Below are 15,149 nucleotides of genomic sequence, written 5' to 3' on the forward strand. Positions count from 1 at the left end.
ATGTCCCTGAGCTTTGGGAGTGAGTGAGAGCTGGACTCAACAGTCACTCCTCGCAGCACTTCGGCCAGTTCTGAATCTCTGCATTAATGGTCACCCACCACGGGAGAGGCGTCCCTGGCTGACAACATTGAGCCTGCTTCCTCTGAGATAGCCACCACCATGCCCTTTGCTGTCTGTATAGTCAGGGATGCAGAGACCAGTCACCACCAGAGGCTCCTGCCATAGTCACGAGGCACATCTGCTGCTTGTGAGGAGCAGAAGGGAATGTTTCAGTTCGTGGTTACTCATTGTTAGTAACCGTGGCAACGAGGATTAGGTTAGGGAATTGGGGTTACCTGGCTAAGGAGCAGAAACAAATCCAGGAGTTGAAACAGCTTGAAGTGAAGAGTGCCTTTGATGTCTTCCACACGACAAATTAGAAACCTTTGTAGGATCTAGGATTTAGAATGAAAAGTTGAGGTCACCCTGCAACATTTTCAGATAGGGCCCTGTCCTGGGATCATTGGCAGAGTCTGTGTAAACCTGATTCCCAAGCCCCATTCACAATTCTAAGCAGAAAGCTGCCAATAGCACATTCAGACCAGCAGGCGGTGTGTCAGGCTACCTGTCTTGCCCCCAAGGATCTGTCTGGTATAAAGCACCTCATCTCTGAAAAGCCGATGGTGGATAGAATCGAAACAGAAACTCTTCTTAGCCTAAAAACAAGGCACAAGGACTCTTCTTAACCTAGAAACAAGGGACGGGGCTGCGGTGCGGAGCTGACTCCTTAGAAAGGTCTAGAATGAACAGGTTAGACCAGCTTACCTGACTTCTTTCAGCCAGCTGACTCTTGGCTGTGAGGTTTCCTCAAAAGCTCTGAGCTGAGGTTTGAGAATGGACCTGGGAGAGAAGGGGACAGCATCATTTGGATCATCACATAAACCAGACAAAAGACCTTCTCCTGGCTCTGAGGGCCCAGCACACTGAGGAACACTGACGTTCGATTGATTTCCACTTGTGGAATATTACAGCTGGCCTTTGGCCATGGTCCATGGATTCTGAGACCTGGTATGAGGACATCCTGGTGGAAGTCTCCAGAATTCATGTTATGTTTTAACTGGACATAAGGGCTCTACCAGTACACTACAGAGCAAGCCTCACCACAAAAGGCTCACAGTCAAAATAAAAATTCTTCAATCACATAGATGGGGGAGGGGCTACATGCACATGAATGTGCCAGGATGTCCTCTGTGTGTACAGAGGCCATAGCAGAAGGTCAAGAGTTTTCCTCCATCACTTTCCTCCTTATCCTTTAAGATGGTCTCTTACTGAGCCCAAAGCTCACAGTTTTGAATAGGCTGGCTAGTCAGCAAGCTCTTAGGAACCACCTATATCCATTCCCTAGTGCTGGGATTACAGGCACGTGCAACCATGACTGGTTTTGTTTGTTTGTTTGTTTTATTTTTTAACATGGATGCTGGGCAATCAAACTCAGGTCCTAGTGTTTGCAAAGCATGTGCCCTTACCCACTGAGCTATCTCCCTAGCCCCCATATAAATGTTTAAATCTTTTAAAAGTATTCTTTAAGAAGTAAATAGGAGACCTGGTGAGAAATCATGAGAAAAGATAGAGGTAGGAAGGAAGGGCTGTGCTAACTGAAGCCAAGAATGTGCAAGGTTCGCTGTCTTCAGTTCTTGCCCCATGCCCTGCCTCATCAGTCATCTCTGATGATGCTATGGTTTTAAAGACTACATGAGCTTTGGGCAAGGGGTCCACAGGCAGAAAGTACTTGGGGTTGTGACATCAAGGGCAGGGACAAGTGTGGTCTTGCCAAAGCCTTAAACCATTGATTAGACTTAATACAAAACAGATCAGTCATGCTAGATAGCACCAATGGTTGGTCAGATACGTGCCTTTGGCAAGGTGCTATAGTAGTTACTGGCTTTTTGCTATGACAGAATGTCTTGACAAAGGCAATTTACAGAAGGAATTGTCTATTTTAGGTCAGATCTTAAAGGGATATAGTCTACCATGGCTGGAAGCACACTGATGTCTCTGGTGTTTCGTGTCTTCAAGGACAAATTGCTTTTCTTTGGTGTTGACTGTTCTTGTTGATTTATCTTTTGGGTACCCTTATCAGAAATGTTGTCTGTGGTTTTGAAAAAAAATTACTAACCTATCAGAATTGATTTAATCTTGTTTTCTGGTAGGACTAGAAGTTAAGATCATTGTCTTTTCAGGATGGTGAGAAGTTACTATCTAAAGCTGCATATACAATAGGGTGAATACAACCGTGGTTGAACACTGGTCTAGCATGCATGACACCCTACACAGATGTTCAATATCAAAAACACCCCAAACCAGAAAGCAATATGCATACAGACATAATTATTGTTTCCCCACCCCATGTGTGTGTGTTTCTGGGGATTGAATTCAGGGCCTCTTACATGCTAGGCAGGTTCTTTGCCATTGAACTATGTACCTTGACCTGATGTAATTACTTTTTTGTTGTTGCTGCTGTTGTTTTTTGAGACAGGGTTTCTCTGTGTTGCTTTGGAACCTGTCCCGGAACTAGCTCTTGTAGACCAGGCTGGCCTCAAACTCACAGAGATCTACCAGACTCTGTCTCCCAAGTGCTGAGATTAAAGGCATGTGCCACCACCACCTGGCTAACAATTACTTTTGATACAACCTTTCATTGTAAGAAAATGTCTTAGAGCTATAACTGAAGATTCCATTTCTGACACAGAATGTTTTGTTGTATTTCGCCTGTTTCATGGGTATCAGTACAGTAAAAGGAATTGGAAAAGAACTATGTTTAAAAAATAAAGTTACTTAGCACTAGATGCTATATTTCTAAGCAGAAATGGCAATCAATCGATTATGAGTTTTCTGTATAATCTTTTATACTTTGAGTTTTCTTGGGAACTTGATGAATTTTTTTCTGAGATATTTTTCTGAAATCAGAGGGCTTGGTTGGAACAAGAAGCAATCATGCTCAACTGAGAGATAAAGATAGGAAAAAGCCTGGAAGGTGAAGGCTATGAGCAGCCAATAAGAGGTGTTCATCCCAGGTGATCACTTCCAGGCTTGGGCTCTGCTTTCATGATGTCTGCTTCCTGAAAACTCCAGCTGAGTTCACAAGTAGAGCGTGACAGAGTTAGGGACCATCTGCGATTGTGGTAGTTTGAGCTAAGACAGAAGTTGTTTGTTGTAATAGGCCTGGCCATGTTTTTGTTTGGAGAAATTTGGACTTTGGTATTTTGGATTAGGAAAGCAGTGGGATGCTTTAAGCACTTTCTAATTGGCCATACTAGTAGGAGCATGGATGACAGTGGTGCTGAGTATAATTTGATGAACTGGAGGCCTGGTCCAGGAGGTTTCAGAGAATTTTAGTATGTTGCCTAGAGTTCATTCTTGTGATATTTTGGTGAAGAATGTGGCTGCCTTTTGCTCTTGTCAGAAGAATCTGCCTGAGGCAGGTGAAGACTTTTGGATTAATTCCCTTGGTAGAAGAAACCTCAAAACAGCCTAGTATAGATTCTGGCGTGTGGTTATTAGTGTTAACTCTAACGAAGATTTATGATGAAAGGAGCAAACTTTCAAGGAAAAATACAAAATGTAAAATTTGAGGAGAAAAAGAGCACCAGGGAGTAAAATGGAGCTAAATCCTGTGTTCAAGGATATAAACAGATGAAGAAATGGGATAAGCTGGGCAGTGGTGGTACACAGCTTTAATCCCAGCGCTCTCTCTCTCTCTCTCTCTCTCTCTCTCTCTCTCTCTCTCTCTCTCTCTCCTCCTAGCTTTGAATAGTGGCATTTCCTACATATTAGGGCTTTATTAGAAGCATCTAACTAAATATTGCATCACTCATACAGAGAGAAGAAGGCAATCACCTATACCATATTCCTGTGCTCCTCTCTGTATAAAATGGACACAGTACATAGCTTGTCAGTGGTCCTAAAAAGATCTTTCTTTCACACAAGCACGTAAAGGTGTTGTGTATGCACATGATGCACATGTGTTTGCCTGTGTGTGAACACGTGTGGGAGGAGTGCCTATTCACCTGTGTGCATGTGTGTAGAAGCCTGAAGGAGAGACTGGGACTCTTCCTTAGTCTCTCTCCATTTTACTCCTGGATGCAGGGTCTCTGGCTGACCCTGGAGCTCTCAGTTCTGGCTAGTCTTGCCCTGGGGTCTCTGGTCCTGACTCCCTAGTGCTAGGATTACAGCATGCTGCCACAGATGCCTGGCTTTTTGCCTGGATGCTACAGATTGAAGCTCAAGTGCTCAGAGATGAGCACTTTATCTACTGAGCCGTCTCTCCAGCGCCTAAAGAAGGGCTTAACAAGTAGGGAATACCTGATTCAAAGGTGGTTCTATGTGCATGTGTTTGTGTGTGAGAGAGAGAAAGAGAAAGAGACAGAGAGACAGAGGGAAAGACAGATAAACAGAGATTTCACTCCTGAAGCTCTTTCTGTCTTTGTAAATTGTTTTTATTGAGCTATAGTTGATTATCTAGGAAGAGGTATTATGCACACGCACTTTGGAATCTGACTCCCTTGGTTCTATGTGGCATAAATAATAACTTACAGGCAAACTGTAGCACCAGTGGCACCAGATCCTCTGGGAGCAGCAAAACCAGGCAGGCAGAGTAGACAGGAATCCCGTCCCCTGGTGCGTCTGCCTGGCATCAGGACACAGCTTGTGCTCACCGCTCAATAATTCATTTTGCTCCTGCAAGCGGCAGAGCTCAAAGAACCGGGTCAAAGAAGGAGCAGCACCACACAAAACCTCTTCTTTTTCTTGTTCATTGTACAAAGTCAGCCTTCAAGGCATTTTATCTTCATTTTGTAAATGTTAGTAGGGCATGAATTTTATCACAAATATATTTTCTTTTTGTTACCCTCAATTTTTTTTCTGGCAGTTAGAAATTGCTAAAGCCCTCTTACTCTTGGAAAGGGTGATGCTAAGACACACACCTTGGGCGGGGGTCCTTTTCCCCAGCCCTTTCCTTCTGTGTTAGGTGGCTGAGGCTGGAGACAGCTCTTCCCAGCTCCTGCCCCAGAAATGCGGAGGGACAAGGGAATCCCCTCCCATGTTTTGGCTTGAGCTGAAAGGAAGAAAATTCATTGGCTGAGCATTTGTGAAGGCCAGAAATTCTTCTAAGCCTCTTGCAGATTTCACTGAATGATTTCAACAAGTCAGTGAGGTGGGTGCTTCTGCATCCTATATTCTACAGAGTTCAAATCTGTAGTACAGAGAGCTTAAGGGACTTTCCCAGGGTTGCACAATTACTTTTGGAGGCAGGGTTTGGGCCCTAGGCAATACCCGACTCCAGAGTCTATGGTATTATCACTAAGGCCAGACATTCCAGGGTGCACGCGACCCGGTGACACAACTGGGGCAGGCCAGGGACACAGCCCATTCACTATGGATGGATGTCCTTTATTCTACAACCATGGCAGGGACAGTGAAGACCCAGCCAGCCAGTCTAGTACACCAGCAACAGAGTAAAAGCTTATACGTTTGATTGTATTGTCATTTGCTTCCTTATTTACTTCAGAATCCCTTCCTTAGGGCAGAGGGTGCATAGGACAAGCCAGAATCTCTATGGGTGGCTTTCATTGTAGACTCCATTGTGGCTCCACTGGAAGGGAAGCTGGGAAAATATTTGTTTGGCTGATAAGTGCTTTCTGCTTTCTCAGAAGCCCCTGGGTTCCCAGGATTCAGAGAGCAGCCATTGAGAGCCTTATCCCAAGATAAAATTCTTTATAACCTTGTTGGTGCATATCCAAATTCCTACACCCTTTTGTCCAAACAGAGTGGAACTAAGTCAATGTGGCTCAGAGAAAAGAATTCCAACTATTTGGGAATCAGCCCTGGTTTTGTATCTCGTGGAGAGGTGGGGATAGTTATCCCTCGGGGAAGGGAAGCAGAGCAATCTGAGATAGAAACTGGAACAATGAATGAATGTGGCCATTCAGAGACCCAGGGAAAGTTCGTGCGCCTACTTTCCACACCACTAGGCGTGGCCACCTCACTCTGAGGCTCCTTCCCATCCTGGCTGGCCCAGGCAACAAGGGAAGCCTCTGATGTGTCAAAGGCTAAAGGTCGGCTAAGGTGTGGAGAGAAGTGCCAATGCCAAGGCGCTGTGATGGATCACATTTACAATCGCAGCCCTTCAGAACACTGTTGTGAGTTTAAGGCCAACCTCCATTACGCAAAGAGTACTGGTCTAGCCTGGGCTAGAGAGATGGCTTTGTTAATAAATATGTCTGCCACTAAGCCTGAGTTTGATCCTAGAGGACCTACATGGTAGTAGGAGAGAATTGAGCCCCCCCCCAATTGTCCTCTGACCTCATACACAGGCCATGGCACAAGCATGCCCCCATCCACAATACATGGATATATACATATATATGTAATGTAATTTTACAATATTAAAACAAACAGATGATTTAAAGGTGCCAATGTCCATAGCATCCAATGACCTGGGACAGGGCCCTTATTCCTGCCTGTACCCATGTGTGTAGCAGGTGCTTTCTGGGCTACTACAGGCCTGGTTCAGTTTGTGTTCCTCCTTTTCTTTACCTCATAGGTGTGAAAAGCTGATTGTTTTCCTAACTCATAAATCAATAGTTGCATCTGTGTCCATGGCAAGAAGTGAAAGTGGGGGGTATGGGGAGGACAACAGGCTTAGTTACAACCTTATTTTCACACACATAAAAATCTGTTTATGGGGTTCAGTGGTTAAGAGCACTGGCTGCTCTTCCGGAGGACCTGGGTTCAATTCCCAGTACCTACATGGCAGCTCTCAACTGCCTCTAACTTCAGTTCCAGGGGACCTGACACTTTCATGCCAATGTACATAAAATAAAATAAAATTAAATTAATTAATTTTTTTAAAAATCCATTTATGGGCTAATGAGATGGCTCATTAGGTAAGGACTCTTGCCCAGCCTGACAGCTTGAGTTCTATGCCTGGGATCCGCATGGTGGAAGAAATGATCTAACTGCTGCGAATTGTCCTCTGACCTCCATGCGCTCTACAGCATGAGCCCACACACACACACAAACTAATTTACAAGTCTAAAAATCCATTTTCAAATAGAGCTCATATTGGTAAATGAGTATGCTGTCGGGTCATATTAATACCCGCGGGCGCTCTCACTTGGTTCAGTATTACTCATAGAGAGGAGAGACTAGGAAACTCCTTATTAAATAAAACCCTGCATCGAGGCAGAGCTGATGGAGAAAACTTCAAAGGGACTCTGGGCAGCTCTTTAGCGTCAGTATCAGCATCGGAACAGCAAAGGGGAGCTTGGGTTTCATTGATTACTGGAGGCCAAGGAGTTATTTGAGCTGGGATTTCCCAAAACCTCCTCTCAGGAATGTTTACTCTTGGAGTACCTGTTGCGAGTCTGGTCTGCCTCCCCTGCCTCTTCCCTCTGCTTACCAAGTCACATTGGTTGCAAAAACACGGCCTCTTGCTAGACAACAGCAGTGTAACCAGTTCCAGTTTGTTGAACTCCTACTGTGCTCCAGCTTTAATTCCTCACCTTCATTTAGTTCCTATGATGGATTTATTTTGTTTCCATCATGAGAGGAGGAACAGTGGCCAAGTTAAGGATCACTTACACAGCTGACCAGTGGCCACGCGAGAACTGGAGTTGCATTCTCAGTTTTTAGAACCTGTGCTTTCCGTCACCAGGCTGTACTGACAACTTGTATTCCCGCGTTCACCCCAGACTTGGGACTCTTGGGGCGAAAACCCATCATACTAATGACAGACAGAGCCATTCCTTTAGTCCGGTCCCAGCATGGTATGTGGACTCCTAAGAGCCACTTTTCCCTTCTCCAACAAAGCAGAACCAGGGGGATTCCCATCTATCTGTATTAATTCTTGCCCAGAGTTCTACCACCGAGCACAGGAAGAAGATTCTATTCCCATTAACCCCCTAGGGCCTTCGCAAAAGCGAAGAGCCCTGTGTAAGGTAAACACGGTCCTCCCCGGGGGTTTAGGCATATTGATGTGACTTGGGAAGGACTTGGGTGGGCATGGCCTCTCTCATGGGACAATGTACTGTGTGCCCCTTTCAAAACAAGAGAAACAACCTCATGTGGAACTAAAAGTCAGAAAAAAAAATGTCTCGTGTCAAGCCAGCTAGCCTGCTGTGGGTTGCTTCGTTGGTCTTTGGTTCCCCCAAGGGTAGACTGTGTGGGAAAGGAGAAAACCAAAGATCTCAGCAACACACAAAAATCCATCATATCTAGTTATTAAAATGTAAGATTGATCCAGACATAGGAGCAGTCATATATAGTTCTGGCACTCAGAAAGCAGAGGCAAGAGGGTGAAAATGCAAGACCTGCCTGGGTTATATAGCAAGAATTTTTTTTAAAAAAAATGACAACAAATATGTAATTTTGTAGGTTTGTTGTTTGTTTTGAGTTGGGTTCTCTTTACATACCCCTGGATGTCCCAAAATTCTCGGTGTAGACCAGGCAGGCCTCAAACTCACAGGCTCCACCTGCCTCTGCTGCCCACGTGCAGGCGTTAAAGGTGACGCAATGTTGTGGGTCTTTATTGAGTTTATTTACAATTCTAGAATCAGACAACAGCCTGCACCTCAAGCAGTTGAGCATGCTGCTTCAGCATGTGTACAGAATATATTTCTAGCCAGAGCAAAACTGAAGTAACCGACAGAGACTGGACACGGGGTGCAGAGCCCATCAAACTGATTACCCTCCTATCTGTCTTGTGTGAGCACGGTTTAAACTTTCAGTGTTGAAGGCTCAGCCACTTGTTGTAAGAGCACATCACAGTCTGCTTACACGTTACATTAGGCGACCGTTCGCTCTGCCCAGAAAAGCTTGGGCAAACTTCAGATGCATACAGAGCAGCAGACAGTGACGCTAAATGTACAGTTAAATGTGTGAGAAAAAGTGTGGAAAGGCCTATTGTACAAGAGTGCTTGGGATGGGAAGTTATCTCACAAATAGGAAATCCTTTTTAAACACGCAGATCTCTCTATAGCTGGCACTTCCCCTAGTGGGTGCTGTCCCTGTTAGCTCCCAACTTTCACCTTTCTCACTAGGACCTCCTCAAGTCCTCTGTCCCCGAGAGACTCCCAGAAGAAACTGTAACACCTCCTGGGCACTGGTGCATCTTCCCACTTCATTCTGAAAGTATTTTCCTTTATATCTTAAAATTAATTTTTATTTAGCATATAAAGTAATACATTTCACTGTGACATTTAGTACATATATAACATTATTTTTGCTCTTATTCCTCTCCCACTGCCCTGCTCTTCCCCCTCCACATCTTGCCGCTCCCCTTTCTTCCTCCAAACTGTCCCCATCCCTTCTCACAGCACATACTTCCCATTACCCTCCCCTGTTCCCCTCCTCACGACCCTTAGATAAAATATACCAGACTCAGAAAGACAAATGCTACACATTTTCTCTCATATGTAGAATCCAGATTTCTTTTTCTAAAGAAAAGGGGAGGGAAGTGAGTACAGCCAGAGCATGCTGTACATGTATGAAAATGTCATGATAAACCCCAGTGTGTTTCACAACTGATGTTTGATGACTTGGGATTCTCAAAAGCAAAAGCAAGTTTTAAATTTTGAAACTTGTCAACCTCTTGTCGAAAGGAAGTGAACTGGAGCTGGGAGAAAGGGATGGGTCCAACACCCATCAGCAGAAGCTTGTGGATTAGCAAATGTCTCTCTGCCAGAAGCCTGGAAAACCGATTCATCCTCGCTGTGCACCGTAGGCCATTCCAGTGGCCCGTTAGGCAGCCTTCAGCAGAGAAGTTCTTCTCAGCCCCGTGATAATGAGGAGGCTCTGCACTCGCCATCAGCAAGTTGAGCCCTGTTTTCCCTTCACGGGCCCATTTCCAAATAAACAGCCACCCCCACTGGCCATCTGGCCATAGAGCCATGACTGACATTCGGGGTGGTTACCCCAAACCTAGTGTGCATCACATGACTCTAGATTAATAAATGGAGGGAGGAGGGATACTTCTGGGGCAGTTCAATAAACATTCTACTTTCCTTTTCTATGCTGACGACTTCAGTCTTCCGAACGGATTAAGGAACAAGCGAGCTCTCAAGAGCAAGTTGCTTCTAAAGATCCAAGGCAGACTCTCACCCAGTGCGGGCTGCCCTCCCTCCACATGCACAGCCAACTGGATCCTGCTTGCTCTCTCTCTCTCTCCCTCTCCCTCTCCCTCTCCCTCTCCCTTTCTCCCTCTCCCTCTCTCTCTCTCTCTCTCCCTCTCTCTCTCTCTCGATTTTTATCAGTCATGCTCTTCTTTATAGTTCCAAGATAGCTGTGTCCTGTCCAGTAAACAGTTGGCAAAGATTTTTTTTCTTCATTCTATAAACAGCCTCTTTGCTCTGCTGAGGGTTTCACTTGCTGTGTCAAAGCTTTTTGGTTTCATCCAGCCTGTTTTCCAGTTTGAGGGATTGTTTCCTGTCCTGTGCCTCTGGAATCCTGGGAAAGTCCTCGCATGTGCCTATGGCTTGGAATGTCTGGCTTTGTTTTCCTATGGCCGTTTCAGGCTTTATCTCTATGCTAAGTGAAATAAACCACCTTCTGAAAGATAAATCTCACCATTTCATATGCAGTGTGTGTGTGTGTAACAGAGAGGGGTAGTGGGGAGAGGATGCACAGGATGTGAAAGTAGGAAGGGGACTATGAGGGAGAAAAAGGCTTTAAGACAGAGGGACAAGAAAGGGCCATCTGAACCGGTCTGAACCGGTCTAAACCGTCTTGTCCAGTCTAAAGCAGTCTGTTCCGGTCTAAGCCAGTCTGAACCAGTCTAAAACGGTTTGAGCCAGTCTGAACCAGTCTGGTCCAGTCTAAACCATTCAAGACTGGCCTAATATGACACGCATGACAAACAAGACACACGCAACAAACACACATGCGACAAATGCGACACACATGACAAGTGTGACGCGCATGTTGAGAACGACACGTGTGACGGATTTGGCACGTGTGGCAGATTTGGCACGTGTGGCGGATTCGGCATACGTGTCAAGATTTGCACGCGCGTCAGGATTTGCCAGGCTCGATGCGCGTGTCGGATTTGGCACGCGTGTCAAAATTGGTGCGTGTGTCGGGCAGGTGTCGGAATTGGCATGCTTGGAGGGTTTGGCACACGTGTGGGGATTGGCTGTAGTAATATGTGTGACAGGCTATGTTCCCTCCCGGATCCCACACAGCTAGCTTAGCCCCGGAAATAATAACACACAAATTGTATTCTTTTAAACACCGATTGGCCCATAAGCTCTAGCCTCTTACTGGCTAACTCTCACATCTTGATTAACCCATTTCTAATAATCTGTGTAGCACCACGAGGTGGTAGCTTACCAGGAAAGATCTTAACCTGCGGCTGTCTCGGAGAGGAGAATCATGGCGACTGCCTCACTTCCCTTCTTCCCAGCATTCTGTCCTGTTTACTCTGCCTACCTAATTTTCTGTCCTATCAAAGGGCCAAGCAGTTTCTTTATTAATTAACCAATGAAAGCAACAGATAGACAGATGACCTTAACCAATAGACAGATGACCCTTCTCCACCAAGAGGCACGCCTGTAGGGGTTGGCACACATGTCAAATATGGAAGAGGAAGCTCACAGCTGGGGAGGCAGGGGTAGCAAGGGATTTGTACACGTTTTCAATTACGGGGCAGAACCCTCAACCACATCCCAAATGGGATGAAAAATTAAACTTTCAACTAATATAACCTTAGAGAAAGTTGGCCTTCTCAAGTAAAATCCCCTTCAGTGTCTGTTGGTCCTGGTTCCCAGAGGAGAAAACGCCCTTTTCAGAAACTAAAGAGCTTCCCTCTAATCCAAACTTCAGAAAACTTCGTGAGGGAAGAACAAGGTTGGCCCTGGCATTGATCTTTTCTTTTGTCTGAATGTTTGGTAGCCTCGGAAAAGGTTCATACAAATGCACCTTAGGCGCTCTTCTCCGGAGAAGTGAGGTGGTATGAAAATGATGGAAATAAGTCACAAATGTGGCTGGAAGCCTTGTCTCTGTCCACTACAGTCCTGCTGGACCTGTTTTTCTCCCCCACCTCCTGCCAGTTCCTGCAACCACTGATGAAATAATCATTAGAAGGTGGAATATTAATTATTCCACAGCCTCTCATTTTCTGTGTAAACAAAACCAAAACCTCTTCTCCAAAGTAGCATATCTTTTGACTTAAATTTTGAAGTCAAAGCATTTTAAAAAAACATGTAGATTAGGTTAATCCAGCAGCATTTATATTATAATCAAATGTCTTTTAGCAGTTGTTGCTCCTTCCTCAGAAGTCAAACAATTCAAAGGCAACATAATAACATATAGTATCCAGATTATCTGTGTATTTTCCATCCTTACATGGCCTTTTTTTACTCTATTTCTTATGTTTTTATTTTTTCTATCTGAGGGGTGGGGGAGAAGAAAGCTGTGGGGGACATCTGCCACACACGCTGTCAGCATCCGCTCATGGACCACGAAGGCTTTCCCAGCCTCTGAACCTCACCTCTAGAGGAAGGCTTCCCTTTCCCCACAGGTCTGAGGCTGTGGTCCTTGACATGGCTGGTTCATGCCAACAACACACATCCACTCAGGATTTCGTTCACTCAGAGCTTAATTCTTAATTCTCCACACTACTGAAAGGTTTCTGTACCCCGATATTAGGTCTAAAACCACGTGGCCACTCTCTAGAGGCAATTGAATACCCTGTAGGCGTGGTCTTGAGCAGCTGGGGGGAGGAGCTGCAGCTTTGCTGATTCTTCCTTGACTTTAACTCAGCCCATGGTGGGGGTGGGGGGAGTCGGGGACAGGGACGGGACATGGCAGGGAGCCATTATGAATCACATTTCTTTGTAAAATAAAAAAGTTTAAAGAAAAAGAAAAGGGTGGTTAAATAGAAATGTTTCAAACTAATGGTTAGGAACATTTTTTAACGGAAGGTGTTTATTACGTATGATTCTCCTAGGTTTTCTCACATTTAAATATTCAACATGAGAAGACTATGCTCCATTTCAATACCAGAGACGTATATCTGGTCTTAGTATTCAATGTTTCAGCTAGACCTGCCTTTTGAAAGAAGATGAAAGTGGCCTCCATCAAGTCCCAAACATCTTCATTTTAAATTAAACATTTACAGTTTTTACAAATTAAAATGACATATTCCCACAAAAAAAGGAGTGTGTGTTTACTGTAGACTTTATTTGAGACAGGATCTCACTCTGTAGCTCTGGCTGACCTCTCCATCTGTGACCCAAACTGTCCTTGAACACACAAGCCTCCTCACCAGTCTCTGAGTGCTAGGGTGATATAGGCATGAGCTGTCATGCCCAGCTCACCAGAGGCTTCTTAGGATGTTCAGACTAGTCTCACAAATAGACATAAAGAAAACTCTGGTAATTGTACCACAATCTTAGGTTTATTCTTTATATATCTATTGCTCAGTCTCCTCAGAGCTGGTATCACACAGGAGCCATAAAACCTCTTAAGATTATGTTCAATGGTGATGTTTAGTAACAGTGTTTAAATCTTTAAACTCCCCCATCATGTGGTTGCATCCCATTTCCATGTCTCTAGAAGCCACAATGTAACTCTTTCTTATTGTCCTTCTTGGTTGTTGGCAAAGTTTATGCCATTTTAGGAAATGGAAAGTCTGAAATCTCAGGGCCGGCAGAGTTGACTTCTTCTGAGAGCTCTGACGATGTATCTTGTCCCTTCCTTTCTGGCTGCTTCTAGCCATGCCTACCAAGCCCTGATATTCACAACCTTATAGAAACATGTGTGATTTATCTCTGGATTTATGTTCCAATAACATTCTCCCTTTGTCTCAGTGCTGTCTTGTGAAAATGCCAGCCGTATTTGACTGGGGACATGGACTACTCAATAGGACTTCATTGTAACCTGCAGCGAGCTATGTACAGATGTGTTTCCTCTCTTAGTCCCTTGCATTAGTCTTAGAACAAAATCTCTGCTGCCCCATGACAGATTGTAAATGTAGTCACACACGTCTGGAAAGCATTCTTGCAGAATAACCGGACTTTATTTCCAGCACCCATCTAGTGACTCAGAGCTTTCTGAACTCCAGTTCCAGGGGATCTGATGCCCTGGACATACCTGAGGGCACCAGGTATGCTTATGGTGCACAGACATACCTGCAGGCAAAATACTCATACGTATAGAATAATAAAATAAATGTAAAGAGTTAAAATAAAAGAAATGTCTATAGAAAAAAGTTACTGACAGGGCAGCAGCCCCATGGACTAGGGAAGAATTACTTCACTAGCCTGCTTGCCTTTTTCTCTGGGAGGGTGGCCTCGAACTTATGGCTGGCTGTGGACACGTTGGTTCAGTCAGTAGGTGAACACAGCTGGAAACTGTTAGGCAGAACTTCTTTTCTTCGATTTTAGGTCTCCACGTAGAAGAACAAACATTTTAAAAGACTCTTATCTGTCACTCCCTAACCAATCCTTGTCTGTGACAGGTGAGTGGCCTGGCTGTGAGTGAGCTCCCGTCAACCCTTGCTTTGCTGTCTGTCCTCTGATCCCACACACACTAAATTACCTCAGGGCAGTGCCTCGTGGGGAAGGCCTAGCCTCGTCAGAGACTGCGTTTTGCTCAGGTGAACCTAACTAATTCTGGGGGCTCAGGGTTAATGTATCACAGAACTAATTGTATCGGCTCCCAATGGGGCTCATCTGTGTTGGAAATGTGACTGTGTGTTCTCTTCTACTCACTTTCTGGTTTAAGACTCAGTTCCAAGTTTGGGAGGAAAAGGGGACATGTCCCTAGGTTCCCTTGAGCATGCAGAAGCAAATAAAGCTAGTTCAGTTTTAGATACTCTCCCTACACTGCCGAAACCAAATGAGGAGTGGGAGCAAGAGAGGTCTGGGGATGCGTGTTTTCTGAGCATGTTTGTGCCGCAATAACAAAACGCTGTAGGCTGATTAATTTATAATAATTTATTTAAAAATCCAAGAACAAGGCAATGTCAGATAGATGTCTGGTAAAGGCATCCTGCTTCCAGAACAGCACCTTCAGATGCTGTGTTCCATGCTTGTTTCCTCTGTCCCTTCTATGGGCTCTTTCACTGTCACCAGCTCAGGCGCTGTGCAGGAGCTTTTGTGACTGGATGACCT

This window comes from Chionomys nivalis, chromosome 13 (assembly GCF_950005125.1).
Source record: "Chionomys nivalis chromosome 13, mChiNiv1.1, whole genome shotgun sequence".
In the NCBI taxonomy this organism is placed as follows: Eukaryota; Metazoa; Chordata; class Mammalia; order Rodentia; family Cricetidae; genus Chionomys; species Chionomys nivalis.